We start from the raw sequence: 6,564 nt of genomic DNA on the forward strand, positions 1-6,564 counted from the left end.
ACCCCAGAGCTGGGGCTTGCCTTGTCTACCATGTTTTCAATGTGTCTGGGACCCATGAGTCCACCGCCTCAGGCCTGGCCTCTGGAATTGAAGGCCTGGTGAGGTACCTGCTATGTTGGGTGTGGGCTACACTTGAAGATTAGTAGGGAATCCTGGCCTCAACTTTCCAAGAAAGGAGGAGGTATAGAGGCATGCAGACCAGGGACCCAGACAGGCCTCATTCTCAGCAGGGAGCTGCACATTCCAGCCTAGAGTCAAGAGTGGACCGGGGCAGGGCAGACATTCGCCTGGTGTACCCTAGCACGCCTCCTGATTGATTGGTAAATAGCTGTTGTTCTAGCCCTTGAGTTCCCCCTGTGCCTCTCTGACCACCCCAGTTCCTTCCTTGGTCCCCTGGACCTCTCCACCATCCAGAAATTGAGGTTTATGTCTGGCTTGGCATATACCGTCAGCTCTCTGTGAACTGTGTCTGAGTCATAGCAGGTGTTAAATGTTTTGGCCATCATCCTGAGCTTGATGGGGGCCTGGTGCCCCACAGCTGGAGCTGACTGTGACCAGGTCCTGGAACTTGGAGAGGCTGGCAGCAGGCACAGCAGCTCTGAGCATGCCCTGCCTCACTTCTCCTGATGCTTCCAGCTGTGTTCTAGAAGGAGACGGGTCCGGATGAGCAGGCTGGCATGCAGAGAGATGTAGGCGGGACCATCTCTCCAGGAGACCCCAGTGGGGCATGGTTTAGCTGTGCCCTCTGCAGGGCACTGCCTGCAGTGAGGGAGTGCTAAGTCCCTCTAGGGAAGGAGGAACAAACAACAGATCCCTGGGTCAGCTGCTGACACACTCCTATGCATGCAGCATCTAGTTCCAGCACCTCCTCTCTGGCACTGCCTGGCTCCCCACCCAGTCAGTCAGCCCTTAGAGGCAGAAGCCCACTGTATCCCAAAGGTGCCTGGCTCAGTGCTGGGCCCTGATTAAATGATGAAGTGGCCCTGTGGAGGTAGAAAGAGCCCCAGGCTGTGAGTTGAGTGATCTGGGTTGAGGTCTTGACTCTATGCAGCTTTCCGGCTTTGGACAACTCTGGGCCTCCTTCTGCTCCTCTGACCACTAAGCTTCTTTAGCAGTGGGAACTTTTCCTCAAATGAAATTCCAAGTGAAGCACCAATAAATGAAGCAGATAAAACTGCATGTACTGTGTTTGCCCACTCCCACACCTTCCTGCCACCTGTCCTATCTCTGAGGACCCTCAAGACTCGTAGGAGCACAGTCTGATGTTCTCCTGACATGGATATCCTCTGACTAATTGCCTGCTTCCCTGAATATCTTGAGGCTGTTGGGCCAGGCTGATCCTGGAAGCTGAGGTGAGGCCTCCCCACTCCCCATGCCCTGCACTTCTGGGTCTGGGAAAGCAGGGAGTATGGTGGGACTTTGAATCCAAAGTCCCTGTACTTTCCACTGCCTTACCTAGATGTCCCTGTACCTCCTGTAAAATCAGCATGGAGCCTGGTGCCTGGTAGTCCCTACAAATATTCACAAATTGGAGCTTAGCTCAGCTCTCAGGGGGCCAACCAGGGGGCCAATCATTAACTGGCATTATCTTTGTGAACCATCCTGGGGGGCCCAGGTCATCACCCCGGCTTCCAGCCCAGGCCAGGGGGCTACTGGGGGAAGGGGCCCTTCTTGCTGGGAGGTAGGGGGCGCCTTGGGTCCCTGCCTCTTTTTTTTCCTGGGACTTCTCTGAAGGAACTCACATTGCAGCCAACTTAGTGACAACCTAGTTACATAGTTGCTTCAAAGAAAGACTAAAGCGGGAACCAAGCCAACAGATCCCCCACCCCTAGTCATCTTTGGTATGCATTATGTGATTTCTTGTTTTTTTTTTTTTTTTTTTTTTAACCAGGGGTGGGGTAAACCCATTTCCTGATTCGTTTCTGTTTTACTTTAGCCAGATGATAGTGGGTTTGCATTCTCTAAGAGTTTGTTCACGAATGTGGGTAGGAACAGGAGACAGGGAAGGGAAATAACATTTATGTGATACCCACATTGGGCAAGGAGCTTAGCTGATGTTTGCTGTTTCCATATATTTTCCCTACAACCCTGGGAGGTAAGAACCATGAACCTCATTTTACAGATGAGGAAACTGGGGCTCAGACAGATAAGTGAATTGTCCAAGTCTCAAGGCCTGGAAGTGTTGGACCAAGATCAAATCCATCCTGTCTGGCTTTTTCCATTACTCGCTATGGGGGTGGTGGGGTGGGGCGAGGGGAGTGGGTGGGTGGCTGAGGCTTTTCACAGTGAGGGTTCATCAAGCTGGTGTCTTTCCTGAAAGGACAGAGGTCTGGCATCTCAGGTAACAGAGGAAGCAGTTACCTACCTGCTGGGATTTGGGGGTTCATGAGAACTGCTTCTCCCTTCTATCACTTGGTTCTGAGCCCCAGATTTCACCATTAGTGCTAGATATATTTGAGTTAAGCACTGCCCGCTCCAAGAGGCTTTTAAAACACACAGCCCCTGGAAGATGTGACATTTGGTATCAGTCGTCTCATCTGGAGTGTTTGATGGAGATGTTACAGGCTCACAGAGCCCCAGAGCTTAGGGAGCAGAAACTCAGGCTTTACCCAGGAGAAGCCTGAGGTCCAGAAAGGGGAGCTGTCAAGGTCACACAGCATGCAACAGACTCTGGAATTTTTTTTTTTTTTTACACAGAGTCTTGCTCTGTCGCCCAGACTGGAGTGCAGTGGTGGCATCTTGGCTTACTTGCCTCCTGGGTTTAAGTGATTCTCCTGCCTCAGCCTCCCGACTAGTTGATACTACAAGCATGCACAACCACGCCTGGCTAACTTTTGTATTTTTAGTAGAGACAGGGTTTCACCATGTTGGCCAGGCTGGTCTTGAACTTCTGACCTCAGGTGATCTGCCCATCTCGGCCTCCCAAAGTGCTGGGATTACAGATGTGAGCCACCGCACCCAGCCAGACTCAGGACTTTTTTGCCTCGTGCTGTTTCCAGGTCGCCACATGCCTGTGACAGGTAGACAGGAGGGCTCTGGGAACCAGGTAATGACAGGGAGGGATTAAAGCTGGAGGAAATATATCTTTCTGCTTTATGCCTTGGCCCAGCTGAGTGGCCCTGTGCTTGTCACAGGTTGGTGTCCTCTGCCCTCCTCCCCTTACTCCTGGGGCAAGCAACAGTGGTGCTCCATGTGTGAGCTGGACCTACCTCTAGTGTTGGCTTGTTTAAATTCTCTGACAGAGACAAGCTGTCCCCAGGGGGCGGGGAAGGCAGTGTGGAGCTCACTCCCTGAGGGAGCAGCGTCGTCTCTGTGAGCTTTGGCAGGGAATGTTTCTGAAGACGCCCTAATCCCCTGCCCTGCCTAGCCTCAACGTCTCTATCACTCCGAGGAGTACCAGGAGGGCTCAGTGTGAACCACCAGAACCTTCCAGGCTACCTTCCCTTGCCTGTTCTTTCTGCGCAGTCCACTTGGTTTGCTAAACTCTTGCTCTTCCATCAAGACCCAACTCAAGGCCAGGCACGGTGGCTCATGCCTGTAATCCGAGTACTCTGGGAGGCAGAGGTGGGAGGATCACTTGAGGTCAGGAGTTTGAGACCAGCCTGGGCAACATGGTGAAACACCATCTCTACTAAAAATACAAAAATTAGCCAGGTGTGGTGGCAAGCACCTGCAGTCCCAGCTACTCTGGAGGCTGAGGCAGGATAATTGCTTGAACCTGGGAGGCAGAGGTTGCAGTGAGCCGAGACCGTGCGCCACTGTACTCCAGCCTGGGTGACAGAGTGAGACCCTGTCTCAAAAAAAAAAAAAAAAAAAGACCCAACTTAAGTATCAAGTATCATCTCCTCCAGGAAGCCTTCCCCTACTCCCAGGAAATAAGTGCCCCTCAGAGAATTCCCACTTTTGGTTTACTCTTCTGTTTTCCTCCATCCAGACAAGCCAACACTCCAAAAAAGCCAACACTACAGGTAGGTCCAGCTTACCGACATTGTTGTAGTCCCAGGGTTCAACACAAAGCAGAGCTAACAAGCTGAGTTTAATAATTGCTTGTGGAATACATGTCCCAAGCCACCTCCCAAGCCCTTCCAGATGCCCAGTCTAGCCAGTCTGGCTCTTTGCTTCCATACCTTCATAATGCTTCCCCCAGGGCCTCTTTCTCATCTTGCTTTCTGGGGCAGCTGTGTGCACAGTTGTCTGTGTGCAGCAACTCTCTAAGGCAGGGATCTTTACTCCTATTTTTGATGAGGGGAGCTGTGGTTCAGAGAGGCTGAATAACCTGCCTAAGGCCATACAGTTAGAGTGGCAGAGCCAGGAATGAGACTTGGGTCCATTTGAATCCGAAGTCCCTATACTTTCCACTGCCCTGCCTAGATGTCCCTGTACCTCCTGTAAAATCAGCATGGAGCCTGGTGCCTGGTAGTCCCTACAAATATTCACAAATTGGAGCTTAGCTCAGCTCTCAGGCAAGGCCCAGGTCAAAAGGGCAGATACAGCTTTGGGACCTTAGTTGCCACCACATGCCACACCTTCTTCCCAGCAGAGGGACTCCCTCCAAGACAGGGTAGGGGTGGAGGATGTGAACAGGGGCAGAAATGGGCATGTTTTGGGGTCAGACTTGGAGGAATAGCAGAGACTGGGGTGTCAGCAGTTCGGCATGCCTGGGGCTGTTGGGGAGATGCGATTCATCAGGGACAGCCTAGTGTCAGGGGATTAGACTGGGGCCTATGAAGGAGAGGCAGAGGCTGATGGGCCTAGGGGTGGTGTGGGTAGGTAAGCTTCCCCAGACAGTGACTCTGCCCTGCCCTCTCTCCAGCTAGGTCCTCTTCCTCATTTCTTCCCCCTTTCCTGACTGGATCCTCTTGGGAGAGTTATCTTCCTTGGCTTCCTCTGCTCCAATCTTTTGATCAATTGGCCATCATTACTTATCATTACCTCAAGTCAAACCTCCAGATCCACATGGGGCTAGGACACTGGTACTGGACCAAACAGGCCCTTTTCTTTGCTTTCTCTTTGTCTTTTTAATGCTTTGTTGCAAAGACCTAGGCGGGGGTTGGGGGAGTTGTGGGGGGAGACAGAGAGAGAGAGAGAGAGATGTTGACCCACAGTTGGGGTCAGGGAATTGAGAGGAACCAACCCAATTCTCTCTCCTTCAATTCACCAGGTTTGTATCCTGCCCTTCCTGCAGATCAGTGTCCTGCTAGTCACCTGGGAGTCAGGAAATGGAGTGAAGGACAAGACCTCCTTCTATCGCAGTGAAACCACTTGGAGAAATGTGTGGAAAACAACAAGATCCAGTGACTGTTTCCTCACCTTCTTTCCAATCTCAGGAGGGATTTTGTCCCTTCATCCACCCGCTTCTAGATTAACCACCCACACCCACACAGACGAGAGTTTCCCTGAATATTGGAGTTGACAGGACATCAGGACAAAGTACAACTATTGTGCCTTGGCCCAATCACTACTTTCTTTGTCTGGGGCCACCGCTGGCTCCTGGCTGCCTTTCATGCTCTTCTCCACCCCCACCCCTTTCTCCCCTTCCCCCTCACCTGGAACACCTTCCCCTTCCTCCTTGGCTCCTTCTGAACTGCCTTCAAAGCCACAGGCTGTGGGGAGTGGCCACTGGGCTCCCAAGGTGAGGCCCTCCAAGTGGGCCCCTCAACTGGGAGCCAGCATGACCTCTGTGTGGGTCGCTCCCTGCTTCACTGCCCCTTCCCCCAATCTGCTAGGTGACTCTCTGGGCCTTTGGAAGATTCTTTGGGGAGACAGTCTGCTGTGACACCCCCTCCCCTGCAGCAGCCTGGGGAGGGAGGGGAGGATAAGTGAAATCAAGTTTGTTCAAGGGGCTAAGCCCATGGGAGGAAAGGTGCCACAGTGATACATGTGGTCTTGTGATTGTTGTTTTGTGCTTTTTCCCCTTTTTTGAAGGCTCAGATGACTAGGTGATTTGAGCTTTTAATTTGGTGACAATGTGGGCATTGGCTGAGTCCATAAGAGTGCATTGTTGTACAGGCCAGTGACAACACATTGGGGCATGGGATCCAGAGTTAACCCCTCCAGGTCACAGCCAGGTTATATCTCCAAAATGAAAGGGGGATGTGGGCCATACTTTCTCACCCTAAAGAAGGTAGCTCAAAAACCCCTAGGCCAGGTTGTAATCCTAGCTTTATATAAAAGGAATTCTGTGCCCTCACTCCCCTGGATCCCTGGGCAAAGCCCACAGGGAAATACAAACAGGTAGTTGTAACACACCTTGCTGGGTACCACCATGGAGGACAGTTGGCTTATAGGGTGGGGGTGCCTGGGGTCATGGAATGACAGGTGATGGGTATCCCTCCTTGGAACCCCTCCAGCCACCTCTTAACTTCAGATTTGTTTGTTTGTTTTTTACTAAGACCTGCTCTTTCAGATCTGTTGGCTCTTTTAGGGGCTGAAGAAGGCTGAGTTGAGAAGGGATTCAAGGGAGGGGGCCAGAATGAGCCTTTAGGGTTCAGAACCTCCATCCCGCCCCAAGGTAGGGATGAGGGAGGGGTCCCTGCCAAGGTGCCTACAGCTTGTGCTCCTGAG

This window comes from Trachypithecus francoisi, unplaced genomic scaffold (genome assembly GCF_009764315.1).
Source record: "Trachypithecus francoisi isolate TF-2019V2 unplaced genomic scaffold, Tfra_2.0 Lachesis_group10, whole genome shotgun sequence".
NCBI lineage: Eukaryota > Metazoa > Chordata > Mammalia > Primates > Cercopithecidae > Trachypithecus > Trachypithecus francoisi.